The sequence below is a fragment of the Rhinatrema bivittatum genome, chromosome 3, assembly GCF_901001135.1.
Source record: "Rhinatrema bivittatum chromosome 3, aRhiBiv1.1, whole genome shotgun sequence".
Lineage (NCBI taxonomy): Eukaryota > Metazoa > Chordata > Amphibia > Gymnophiona > Rhinatrematidae > Rhinatrema > Rhinatrema bivittatum.
The window spans coordinates 204,028,932-204,042,254 of NC_042617.1; the positions used below are offsets into that span (position 1 = coordinate 204,028,932).

Genomic DNA, 13,323 nt, shown 5'->3' on the forward strand with positions numbered 1-13,323 from the left:
TTCAAGCTCATGTGCTCTCGCGCTCCTCTGATGTCGAAGAGACTCCTGATACACCCCAATATATCTTGGACCCTGAGAAAGTAAGTCTTGCTGCCACCTTAGTGTCCTCCCAAGGGAAGACCATCGTTCCACGTCACTCCCGGAGAGCAGTTCTCGCTTGGGCCCATGACTCACTCACTGCAGGTCTTGCTGGTTAGAAAAGGACTTTAGACTTATTAAACCATTTCTACTGGTAGCCAATGGTGAGACAGGATGTCCAAGCTTTTGTAGGCTCATGCCCTACCTGTGCTGTTCAAAAGCCACTCATCGGGAAGCCCAGGGGCCTGTTGCAACCATTGCCCATCCCGGTAGAGCCTTGGACACACATCTCCACCGATTTCGTCATGGACCTTCCTGCCTCAGGAGGTAATTTGGTCATTTGGGTAACCGTGGACCGATTTTCCAACATGGCGCACTTTGTTCCTTTGCCTAAGCTACCTTCTGCACCTGACCTGGCCGGCCTGTTCGCCCAGCATATCTTTAGACTTCACGGTCTCCCGCAGGATATAGTCTCTGATCGAGGACCACAGTTTACAGCTCGTTATTGGAAAGCCCTATGCAAACATTTCAATGTGCAACTTAGTCTTTCGTCAGCGTTCCATCTTCAAAGTAATGGGCAAACGGAACGAACCAATCGAACCTTGAAGACTTTTCTTCGTGCCTTCGTGAACGAACGACAAGATAATTGGGCTAAGCTACTCCCGTGGGTGGAGTTCTCGTATAATAATCACACGCATGCTGCTACTGGAAGTTCGCCGTTCCTCGTTGTTAATGGGAAGCAACTTCGTCCGCCCTTATCTTCACCTGAACCTAGTGCACTCCCGGCAGTGCAACTCTCAGCTTGCCAGCTTCGTTCCTTGTGGATCTCTACCCAGGAAAAGATCCGTAAAGCTGCCCTGTCTGCTAAGAAGTGGGCAGATAGGCATTGTCAGCCAGCACCCATCTTCCTCCCAGGAGACGGTGTCTGGCTTAGCTTCAGAAATCTACAGCTATGTATCCCGTCTAGAAGACTAGCTTCGAAATTCAGTGGGCCTTTTTGAGTCACTGAACGAGTGGGAGCAGTCTCATACCGTCTGCGCTTACCCTCCTCCATGCGCATACATGACGTGTTCCATGTGTCATTGCTGAAGCCTTTTGTGTTATCCAGGTACCACTCCCGGGCTCCTGAACCATCGGATCCTTCAGTACTGGATGAGGTCACGTATCAAGTGCGTGAGGTTTTGGATGTCCGGTTTCATCAATGCTGATGGGAATACTTGCTTGCCTGGGAGGGTTGCGGACCCGAGGATAATTCTTGGGAACTGGCCCGTAACATCCTCGACAAGGACTTATTACGGCAGTTCCATCTGGACCACCCAAGTAAACCCAGACCGGCTAAGAAGGGGCGTAAGAGGGGAGGTACTGTTGCGGTTCTGGCAGCGAGCACTGTGGCCAGGCCCTTACTTCCAGGCTCCCCGACCTGTTCCCGCTTCCAGAGGCCTGGGTTTCAGCCTGTTTGGCAGCGTCCCCGCTGGGGCGCCACCTCTGCGAGGTCTCCCTTGGACGCCCGGCTCCTAAGCGCGCGCGTGCGCCACTTGGGTGCTTTTCTAGGCCGTTTCCCGCCAGTGGTGACTCCGCCCAACTCCTGACGTCAGACCCACGGCCTTCATAAGCCGGCCGCGGCCATCCAGTCTTTGCCTTTCAATGGGTTAGCCTCCCGGTTTCCTGTTGCGCTGTGCCCCGAAGTGACTCGCTTTGCTTCGTCGCTCCGTTCCTGCTACAGTACCTGCCTGGTTCCTGCCTGCCTGCTACAGTACCTGCTTGGTTCCTGCTTGCTTGCTACAGTTCTTGCCTGGTTCCAGTACCCGAATCCTTCTACAGTTCCTGCCTGGTTCCAGAACCCGAGCCCAGTTACAGTATTGCTACTGTCCTAGTCTGGTTCCAGTTACCTGTCCTGATCCACAACCCGCCTAAGTCCCAGTGGCTGGGCCCCTATGGGCTCCTCCCGGGGAGGCTTCGGTTTCCAAGGGTGAAGCCACCTAAGTCCCAGCGGTTGGGCTCCTACGGACTCCTCCCGGGGGAGTACCAGCTTCCAGGGTGAAGAGCATCTACGTCCTGCCTGAACATCTGCCTCCCGGCCTGCTATTCATTAGAGACATTGACCACCTTTCCCAGTATCCAGCAGGTTGGCCCAAGGGTCCACTAAACAGAGACTCCCATAACATGCATTTATTAGGTTTGCTGCTAATGCACAGGCGTCACACCATTGTTTAACCCCATGTAAGCATACATGCATACTTTCAGTCATAGAACAATATACAAGTACCTTGTGTTTAAAAATCAGCAGACTGAAAAAGTACAGAGTTGCTAGTTTAGATGCTCTGTTAAAATTTTACCCTCACATGTGTGGTTTCATCTAGTAAGGTAGTTGTGTGTGACCCCTGTGACATTCCTGCCAACATATTGCTACAAGGCATAACAGGGAACTTCCTAAACCTTAGTTATAAACACAGCAACGCACAATAAAAATGATAAATTATATGCAGAGGATACTATTCTCTCTCTTAAAGTGAAGTTTTTGTAGCACTGAGCAGAGTAAAATAAGCACAATTTTCTTTTAAACAAAATCTTTTTTTTAAAACATCTGTTTTATCTCCCAGACAACATGATTCAGAAGGCACTATTTTTACAGGCTAAATTCATTTCATATAGTTAGAGTAATTGAAATTGTGATAGCGACAAGGAGTGTCAAAGATCACTTTCAAAGCTAGAAATAATCTCCTCATTAGAGAGAAAAGTGTGTTTCAAATTCCTAAGCCTTCCTGTAGATGATATATAATAGAGGAAAAAAAGCCTTCACTTAAGTGCAGTCTCCAGCAACTTAGCTCAGGCATTCAGAATTTATTTTGTGTTTTGGGTCATCAAGATTTGCAAATTACCTGTATGTGGAGAGGATTTGTGAGTGGAAACAAAGGAGTGTTCTCATATCAGCCAGTGGCTACAAATTAGCACTACAAACCCTGGGATTGTTGTCTTCAACATATTATTCAGATAGCGGAACTGAAAAACTTGTAGCAGGAGCAGTCTTAAGCCTCACTGCTTTCACGATAATCTCCTATCACACTCCTCCTTTTCTTCTTTTATTTATTTATTTATTTTGGGTGGGGATTGCCTTTTATCATGACTGCGCACTGATTGGGACTGAGTACGGGACCTTAGGTTAGGTAGCCTAACAGTACATTGTGGTTCTAATTTCAACAGGGAGCAAAAGAGATGCTCCAGGAATAGGCCAAATTGTGACTTTGTCTTGGGAATTTGTGACCTGACTTCAAAATTAATGTTCACCTAAATCCATCCAGAAACAGGTACTAATGAAATTATACTCTTGGTAAGTGCAAGTATGCAAATAGTGGGGGTAAAAGTATGCAGCCCACTTTGCCAAATAAAGTGGATAACAGTGTTATTAGTATTCAGGTATAGTAAGTCCCGGCCCCACATCGTTTACAATCTAATGAGTACATTTTCAAAGGGGCTCTGAAAAGAAAAATAGTACATACGTGCATCAATAGCTTGTATTCTCTTATTGCTGTTTTAGAAACACTGAAAGTATGAGGGTATTTTCAGTTTCACATGTACATTTTACCAGCACAAAAAAAGAGGTAAGCTAGGGGCATTCTGGGGCAGAAGCAAGAAATATGCATGGAAGATGCTATAAGAGATATATGCATTTAAATTATCACATTCATTCACACAATTTAACACCTGCTAATTGGCTAGCAGAAATGAAATTGGACTTGTCTGCCATTTTTTGGGTAGGGGTGAACTGGGGAGTTCAGATTGACATGTGGAGGGGTCTAGGTGATCTGAAGACAGCGTTGGTGAACTGGTAGAAGTATTGGCAAACTGGTGATTTCAAGTAACCGTGCATGTAAATATTTTCAAAATGGTATATGCATACTCTATAAAACACCTGCTTCAGCGTATAAATCGGGGTTATTAAACAGAGATTGTATATTTTTTCACACCTAAAATATACGCGCATATGTTAATGAAATAAGTAGAGAAAGTAAGCACTTTCATTGCATTGCAAATATCTGTGGTACTGAAATAGGTGTGCAGACTTTCAGAGCAGAACTATGCAGTATTTTATAAACTATGCAGCTACCACCATGCAATTTATAAAATACTAGGATACATCTCCATCTGCTCACTTACACACGCAAATCCAGTTCCACAAATAAAGAATGTGTCTCCTTTTTACTACCTGAGGCAACCGATAAACTGATTTACCCAACATTAAAAGCAGAGTCAATGGGGGAAGTGGGATTTGAACGCTGGTTTCCACGGTTCTACAGCCCACTGCTCTAACTACTAGGGTCAACTCCTCATAAATCGTTCACCTCAAGATTCAAATGTACTAGATTAAAAGAAAACCATTCCTATCATATCCTGCCTGTATGGTTTCTGAACTCCATATGGCAAATAGCAATTCCCACTTTATAGCAACAACAACAACAAAAAAGAGCTGTTAGGTTGCTACAACTGAAGGTCCTTAATTAACTCTCATGTGCTGCAGCTCCCTTTCAGAACACCTCGAACCACACCATACGGAATGGTGGTTGGCTGGATCCTGTTTATGAATTCAATCACAATGTCATTGACAACATGGAGCAAAGGAGGTGGCTTAAAAAAAATCACAGAAAAGCATAACTTTTCTTTGTCAAGAATGGACGCATAACGATATCTTATTTGCAATTCAGAGATTTTTTTGCAAAGTGTTAAGGTGAGTGCAGTTTTGAAGACCATTGTTGAATTTGCAACCCATTACTATTCTGCATGCCGTCTCCTTTCTCTCTACCTTCTCCCTCTTTCAGGAAGCAGCATGTGCAAAGTAAAGGGAGAAAGAAGGAGAAAAAGGGAGGGGGGATGATTAGAAAAAAATGTTGATAAAAGTCCATTTAGCAAAACACACAATGCTTGTTGCAGCACAATTGCCTTTCTGCCAGCAGATTATCCTAGTCAGAGGCTTTGCTATATTAAAAAAGAAAAAAAAATAGCGTGCAGAAGAAAGGAAAATGCAGGAGCACGGCAGCAATCAATGCTGCCCTTTGTGCTGTCTGACATTTGAGGGACTTGTTATCAACGACTGGTGGATGGCTATCTAAATTTATCTTCCCAGCTGCCAGCCCTGGCTCTGATAGAGAGAGTGAATGTGCGGATAGGCCAGGAGATAAAGCTCCAACATCATTTAGAAAAGCTGCCTTTTGTCAGATGCTTGATGGCTTCCGTCAGTCCCCAATGACATTTTCTCCCAGCTCCAAAATAGGAGGCGCGGGCATTTTCCGTCCAGCACACACTTTCGTCCCTACTTTGTCTTTAAGAAATGGAAAACAACAACAACAACAACAACAAAAAGACAGGAATGAATTGGGGAGAAAGGAAAAGCCACTCTTTTTATCCTGCGTATTGAAGCTATCCTGACTGTTGCACCGGGGAAAATTGCCTTCCGTTCCCTGAGTTGCTGCAGATAAGTGATAAGGCTAATCTGCTGCTTGGCTGCCCATTTTATTGTGGTGTTGCCTCTCTTTAATATTTTAAGAGGTACATGTGAGCGAGGTGGCCGGAGCAGTTCATCATATTTTTAATAATCTGGATTTTAGAAGGGTCACAAGCTGGATGTCAGGATCTGAGGGTTTTTTAAGAAACAATTGATTGATTGGTAGCTTGGGCTGTAAAGGTGTTAAGCTGCATGTGTTCAAAAGTCCCCGCAAGTTTTCCAACAAACTGCTGAATTGTTCCACAAAGCTGAGCCCTTCTTTTGCAGTACAAGGTGGCTGTGCGCAGGGGAAGTGCGCTGGGACTGCTCGACTTTGGGATGAGAGGAAACATTTCTCAGTGCTACTTTCAAACAACCTCTCCCCCTCTTTACCTACCTGTAAGAATTTGTGAAGGTGCTTTGTTACACCTTAGTACACGCCCGGTGTGGGATCAATCTTACTATCAGGCCGATACAGTAAGGTGCGGTAGAAAGAGGTGCAGCAGTGCCGAGTGCACCCTCGTTCCCCGCATGCACAGTTTGGATCACATACCGCTCGATACTGTATTTAAATGGCATGCAAATGCAGGCTGCGTCCAACGCGAGTCCATGAAGCACAATCCATTTTACTGTATAGGCGCTATACAGCGCCTATACAGTATCCTGGGTGCGCTGGTACCTGTCATTTCAAATGTCATTTCAACTGACATTTGAAATGACAGGTACCAGGAAGTGGATCCCAACTTTAAGCAAAAGAAAACCTAAAACCTAAAATCCAATGCACCAGGAAAGCCACTCTTCAGATCGCGACTAATCCCATCCCCCTGCCCCCGCTCACCTGCCCTGGCCACGTCCATGGGTGCCGGTCTCCGGAGCAGCCCCAGTCCTCTCTCCCATCCTCCCGGGGGCAGGCGAGAGCGAGAGCAGCCCGGGGCGGATCGCGAGGCGGCTTCCAGCAGCCCTCGCTGGCGATGGTGAATGGGCGCACGCCGTGACCTCTGACGTCCAGCCAGGCGCTCAGGTCAAGGCGTGCGTTCTTGCACCCTCGCCGGCGGGGGCTGCTGGAAGCCGCCTCGCGATCCGCCCCGGGCTGCTCTCGCTCTCGCCTGCCCCCGGGAGGATGGGAGAGAGGACTGGGGCTGCTCCGGAGACCGGCACCCATGGACGTGGCCAGGGCAGGTGAGCGGGGGCAGGGGGATGGGATTAGTCGCGATCTGAAGAGTGGCTTTCCTGGTGCATTGGATTTTAGGTTTTTAGGTTTTCTTTTGCTTAAAGTTGGGATCCACTTCCTGGTACCTGTCATTTCAAATGTCATGTTAATGAAGTCATTAGCTAGTACCCCTCCCAATGTGTAGGCTTAACTCTGGTTTCCTAATGCTAGAACATTCTTGGGCAGACCTCAGGCTAATGTTAGTCTATGGGGCTGAAAACGAAGTTTAGGTTTGTGGTTGTGGAGGGTATGTCCTGTACATGGAAATTACTGTATATGCACAAAAACTATTTATGCACAAATCAAATTTATTTACTTTGCTTACTAATTTTTTTATAGGCACAAAATGTGTTTTGTGCTCAGAAGACACCATTTGACCGCACAAAATACATTTTCTAGTCAAGAAATGTTTTATGCATATAAATAGTTTTATGTACACTAAACATCTCTTCTGTGCACATTTTCAAGTTAGCATGTTTTTTTAAACTCCCAATGTATTATCAAATGAGTAGCATACTGCATCAGGAGTTAATTCAAATTTTACCACATCAGAAAAGAAAATTTGAGCGAAAATATAGCTCACTTGTTTTATTCACATTTTATTACATTGGATCCTTAATGGCAATAAGGGAGTCATTGTGAATTTTGTGAGATTAATGCAATTAAAAATCCCTTGAGGCAAATCATTTGGGGGTTGAAAGATATAGTTATATATAGACTAATAATAGTAAGAATAAAGTAATTTCCAACTATTCAACCAATGAAATGGGGATAAAGAAGATGATGGCCAGAGTTCTACTTGGGATAAATGGGAGATAAGAACATAAGAACATAAGATATGCCATACTGGGTCAGACAAAGGGTCCATCAAGCCCAGCATCCTGTCTGCAACAGTGGCCAATCCAAGTCACAAGTATCTGGCAAGTACCTAAACATTAAATAGATCTCAAACTACTATTGCTTATTATTAGTAGTTTATAGATTTTTCCTCTAGGAACTTATCCAAACCTTTTTTAAACCCAGTTACACTAACTGCTGTAACCACATCCACTGGCAATGAATTCCAGAGCTTAAATATGTGCTGAGTGAAAAATAATTGTCTTCGATTTGCTAACTTCATGGAGTGCCCCCTAGTCTTTCTATTATCTGAGAGAGTAAATAACCTATTTACATTAACCTGTTCAAGCCTTTCATGATTTTGGAGACCTCTATCATATCTCCCCTCAGTTGTCTCTTCTCCAAACTGAACTTCTCCTAACTTCCTTAGCCTTTCCTCATAGGGGAACCATTTCTGAGATCCAACAACATGAGCAAATACAATTTACTACAATGTGTTATTGAATTCTTTAAAATTTACAACACTGCTAATACAGTACCTGAATCTGCTTTGAACCCGGCGCGCGTTGCCTGTTCCCTCCAAGGAGGGAACTTTCCTTCGCCCTCCCCCCACCTTCCCCTCCCTTCCCCTACCTAACCCACCCCCCTGGCCCTATCGAAACCCCCCCCTACCTTTGTTGCCAGATTTACGCCTGCTGAAAGCAGGCGTAAATCTGCGCGCCATCACCCAACCCAGGGGCTGGTCCGGAGGCCTCGACCACACCCCCGGGCCGGCACCACGCCCCCGGCCCCGCCCCAAACCGCCCCCTGACCCCGGCCCCACCCCAGACACGCCCCCTCCCCGCCCCTTTTACGAAGCCCCGGGACTTACATGCGTCCCGGGGCCGTGTGCGCGCCGGCGGCCTATGCAAAATAAGCGCACCGGCGCACGAGGGCCCTGCGCGCGTAAATCCGGCTAGAGAGCCGTACCAATCTTGCGCCAGGCCAAGGGTCCACCTCCAGCACAACAGGTTGCCAAGGCCATGGACTTGGCGGAGTCCTCCACCTTGCAGGCTATTCTGAGCCTGGCTACACGTGTCCGGGAGCAGCAGCAATACATCGAGGTGTTGGCCACCTCGGTGGAAAAATTACAGTTATGACTTGAAGAGTCAGCCATGGCTAACCCCAGCTGGTAGCGCTTCCTCTGGTTCACTGCCCTTACGGGCACTGCTGGCCCTCCCAGCTCCTCCCCGGTACAATGGGGACTGTCGTCTCTGCCAAGGGTTCGTTAACCAATGTTACATGCAGTTTGTGCTGCAACTTTCTCTGTTTCCAGATGAATTGACAAAGGTTACCATCATCCTCTCATGTCTGGAGGGGAAAGCCCTGGCATGGGCCTCCCCGCCCTGGGAGCATTCTGATTCCCTGCTACAGGAGATCCCTCATTTTATTTCCACGTTCCAACGCACCTTTGATGACCCAGGCCAGCAGGCGGTCGCCGGACGGGCATGCATAGTTTTTAAAAATCTACCCCATGTGAGAAAAGAAATAAAGTAAAGAATATATGGATAAGGGGAAATTCTGCAGACCACTAGAAAGGTTCTAGAGATCAGATTGGGTCCCTGCTGACTAATTAAGAATTGGTATACAGAAGGTATAATTACTGATGATGCCCTTGAGTGATAGTAAGAAAAGATTTTTTTGTTTTTAATTTATTAAACCAAAATAGCCTGTCAATTTGGCTGTGAGTATTGAACTTGTTGCCCAGCTTATCTAATTTTAGGAGCGTGATTTTCTGGCATTGTGAGGTTCTTTTTTTCCTTATGGGTATATTGAATAAAGTTTGAAGGTTTATTTAGCAGTTATGAGAAGTTATAGAGGGTATTTAGTCCCATCAATGCCCTGATATTTTTACATGATCGGAGCTAACACAATGGTAACGGAGGAACAGCTGCCATCTCCCTGTGAAGGTAGAACTCTGTAATTAAACCAATAGACCTAGATTAGTGTGTGTTTTCATCAATCTGCCTCTTGACAGTGTAATCAAGTTAAGAGAATCTGGCTCAGGGAGCCTTAAATTGGGTATTGTCACTGTCTAAAACTCATATGTTGAGTAGCGCTATAGAAATGTTAAGTAGTAGTAGTAGTCTCATACTCTGAGAAATGTTTGGCCTTACCGTGAAGCCAGCTATGACTAGTCTAATAATTATTGTAATATCTTTTGCTTAAGCTTAGCCTTTATTTGAAGGTTGGTTAAAAGATGAATAAGTTCTGTGTTCCTTTGTTTATTAAATGAATGAAAAATTAGATGAATGAAGTGTTAATAACTGTATGGCTGTGGGTTTCACGTGTGAAGCCCTGCAAATGGAAAGCTTAGTTACGATAACAGGAAATCCACCCAGAATTCAAGAAGAGGAGATAACTTACCTTATGATTGATTGGCTTTACCCTTCCATTAGGGTAAGAAAAAGAAGATAGATCCAGAAGTCCTTAAAAATCTTTATTATAGTGAAGACAAATTGCCCAATAATCGCCCAACTCTGGCCAAGTTTCGCCCACTTACAGGGGGCTGCTTCAGTGGCTTATGCGCAATATTTATTATTTATCTATTGATGTTCTTGTTCAAAAGTAGAAACATCTGTTATTGAGTAATATATTGTAGTATATTACATATGATGTAGAATCATTAGTGTCAGTCTGAGGACCAGATAGTGCTCCTTTTTCAGTTACGGAGCCTCTCTCCAACATGTAACATGCACTATCTGGTCTTTAGATTGACACTAGTGATCCTACATTGGAGCCAGTTGTGAACTCTAAAGAGGCTATGGTGGCCAGGTTCATGTAGCAGGTTGTGAAGACAGAAGAAGCTATATTTATAAATCTAAAGCAAGTATGAGGACTATGTGTTGCGGTCCCGGTCGCGGCACTCGCGACCAGGGCCTTACCTCTTGGCTTCTGGCATCGGGTCCAGTCTCGCTGGAGAGTTTCGCCGGGTTCTGGGCCTGTTAGGCGGCGTCCCCGCGGGGGCGATGCTGGCTTGGGCGTCCCCGCGGGGACGCCCAAGCCAGCTGCCCTCCTCCTAGGTGCACGCGCATGCAAAGAGGCCGAAGATATAGGCCCTTTCCCACCACTCACTGCTCCACCCGCTCCCGTGATGTCAGACGCCGACGGGTATGTAAGGTCGGCGCCTGCCTCTAGCAGACGCTTTGCAACGAGGTTACCTTGCGGTTCCTAGTTGCTGTGTGCCTCGGAGTTTGCTAACTTCTCGCTTGTAGCCTGCTTCAGTTCCAGCCTGGTTCCTGCTTCTGTGTCTTGCTTCAGTTCCAGCCAGGTTCCTGCCTCAGTACCCTGCTTCAGTCCTAGCCTGGTTCCAGCTTCTGTGCCTTGCCTCAGTTCCAGCCAAGATACCTGTTTGATCCTGGTTCACCTTCTCAGCATCCTTACTCGCCTAATTCCCAGCGGCCGGACTCCTACGGGCTCCTCCCAGGGGAGTCTCGGCTTCCAGGGTGAAGTCATCACCACCGATCTCCTAAGTCCCAGCGGCCAGGCTCCTACGGGCTCCTCTCGGGGGAGTCTCGGCTTCCAGGGTGAAGACACCTCTTCAGTTCTCCTAGCCCTATCCCTCGACTCCCACAGGTTCCTCCTGGGGAGTACGGGCGCCCGGTGTGAAGGCCACCTCCTTCACCCGGCCAGGTGTCTGCCTCCCGGCCTGCTCCCTCTCCTTCGGAGACAATAGTCCATCTTACCATAGTCTCCGGCAGGCCGGCCCAAGGGTCCACTAAACAATATAATCACAACAGATTGCAAGGCCATGGACTCAGCAGACATGCAGGGCCTTCAGGCCATTCCTGGAATGGCCCAACGAATGCAACAACAACAGCATTGCCTTGATGTTCTAGCAGCTACTGTGGAGCAGCTAGCTGCGCGCCTAGATACTATGCCCTCGGACCCTCCGCTTGCTGCACCACCGGCTCAAGAGGGAAACTCCAGCACTGTTACTCAGCTGCCTGCACCATCACGCTATGCTGGGGAAGCAAAAACCTGTCGAGGGTTTTTGAACCAATGCTTCATACGGTTCTCCCTGCTTCCTCAGCAGTTCCCTACCGATGCGGTCAAGGTGGTGTACATCCTGTCCTTGCTAGATGGGAAGACGCTAGTTTGGGCCTCCCCGCTCTGGGAACATCATGACTCCTCTCTCGACGATTTGCCATAATTCATCTCCAACGTCAAACAAGCCTTCGATGAGCCGGCTAGACTAGCCACCCGCCACAACTGACTTGCTGCAGTTGCGCCAGGGAGTACGCTCCTTGGTGGACTATGCCATGGATTTTTGCACGCTCGCCCAAGAAGTGGGATGGCGGGATGACAGCCTCAGAGCCATCTTCCTGGAGGGCCTGGCCGGGCGTATCAAGGACAAAATAGCCACTCGTGACCTCCCGGAGGACCTCAATGGTCTTATAGAAATGGCCACTCGCATCGACCGTTGCCTCCAGCAGAGGCCAGAGAGTTATGGCCGGCCAGATGCACTCCTTTGTTGGCTTCTGCGCCGTCTAAACCATTGTCCTCTCCCAAGACTGTGCGTCCAGAGACTTGTTCCAGTGAACCTATGCAGTTGGGGCGTGCCCCACTCTCCGCTGAGGAGAGACAACTTTGCTGCACACTGGGCCTTTGCCTCTATTGCAGTCAGAAAGGCCATTTCCTGATGCGCTGCCAGGAGTGTTTGGAAAAACGCCAGAACCTAGGAGGTCGTGAGGAACTCCTACTGGGTTGTGCTGCAGCTCCTCAATGTATGGTACCTATTACCCTGGAGTACCCGAGAGAGTCCCTGGAAACCCTCGCCTTCCTGGATTCCAGCGCGGGAGGTAACTTCATTCTGAATGATCTGGTACACCAGTTACAGATCCCCACACAGTCGGGAGACACCTCTATGGATTACCTCCATCCAGGGAACCCTTCTTCCAGGCCGCATCACAGCTTCCACGGCACCCATCACCGTACGCACCGGGGCGATCCATTCAGAGGAGATAGCCTTTCTGGTATTGGAGAAGGCCGTCCACCCCATGGTGCTAGGGTTGCCATGGTTACAGAAACACTCTCAAACCATCCAATGGGACACCTTGCAAATTACTAAGTGGAATCCATTTTGATTCGCCAACTGCCTGAAGGTGCCCCAGGCTCCCAGCCTCCCTCTTCTGCACGCTGCCGTCAGTCTTCCTGCACCCAAGAAGACTTTTCCGACGTATTCTCAAAAGCAAAGGCGGAGATCCTTCCCCAGCATCGTCCTTTCGATTGTGCCATTGAGCTACTACCCGGAACAACGCCTCCTCGGGGTAGGGTATACCCCTTGTCTCTACCCGAGACCCGGGCCATGTCGGAATACATCTCGGAAAACCTGGCTAAAGGTTTCATCTGCCTGTCCAAATCGCCAGCTGGGGCGGGTTTCTTTTTCGTGAGTAAGAAGGACGGTTCACTAAGGCCATGCGTAGACTATCACGAAGCGTCCCCGCGGGGGCAACGCCATCGGGATGCCCAAGCCAGCCGCCCTCCTCCTAGGCGCGGGCGCGCGCAAAGAGGCCGAAGATATAGGCCCTTTCCCGCCACTCACAGCTCCACCCGCTCCCGTGACGTCAGGCGCCGGTGGGTATGTAAGGTCGGCTCCTGCCTCTAGCAGACACCTTGCAATGAGGTTACCTTGTGGTTCCTAGTTGCTGTGTGCCTCGGAGTTCGCTAACTTCTCGCTTGT

General features: G+C 47.8%; 1 protein-coding gene across 5 annotated transcripts in view; it reads left to right on the plus strand.

Moving 5' to 3' along the window:
- Window positions 1-4,615: 4,615 nt before the first annotated feature.
- LOC115087221 overlaps window positions 4,616-13,323 on the plus strand; it is an 80,906-nt gene continuing 72,198 nt past the window's right edge. For all 5 annotated transcript variants that reach the window (XR_003855460.1, XR_003855463.1, XR_003855459.1 and 2 more), the window contains exon 1: window positions 4,616-4,801. The gene's annotated coding sequence lies outside the window, so the exon portion shown is untranslated. The remainder of the gene's footprint in view (window positions 4,802-13,323) is intronic.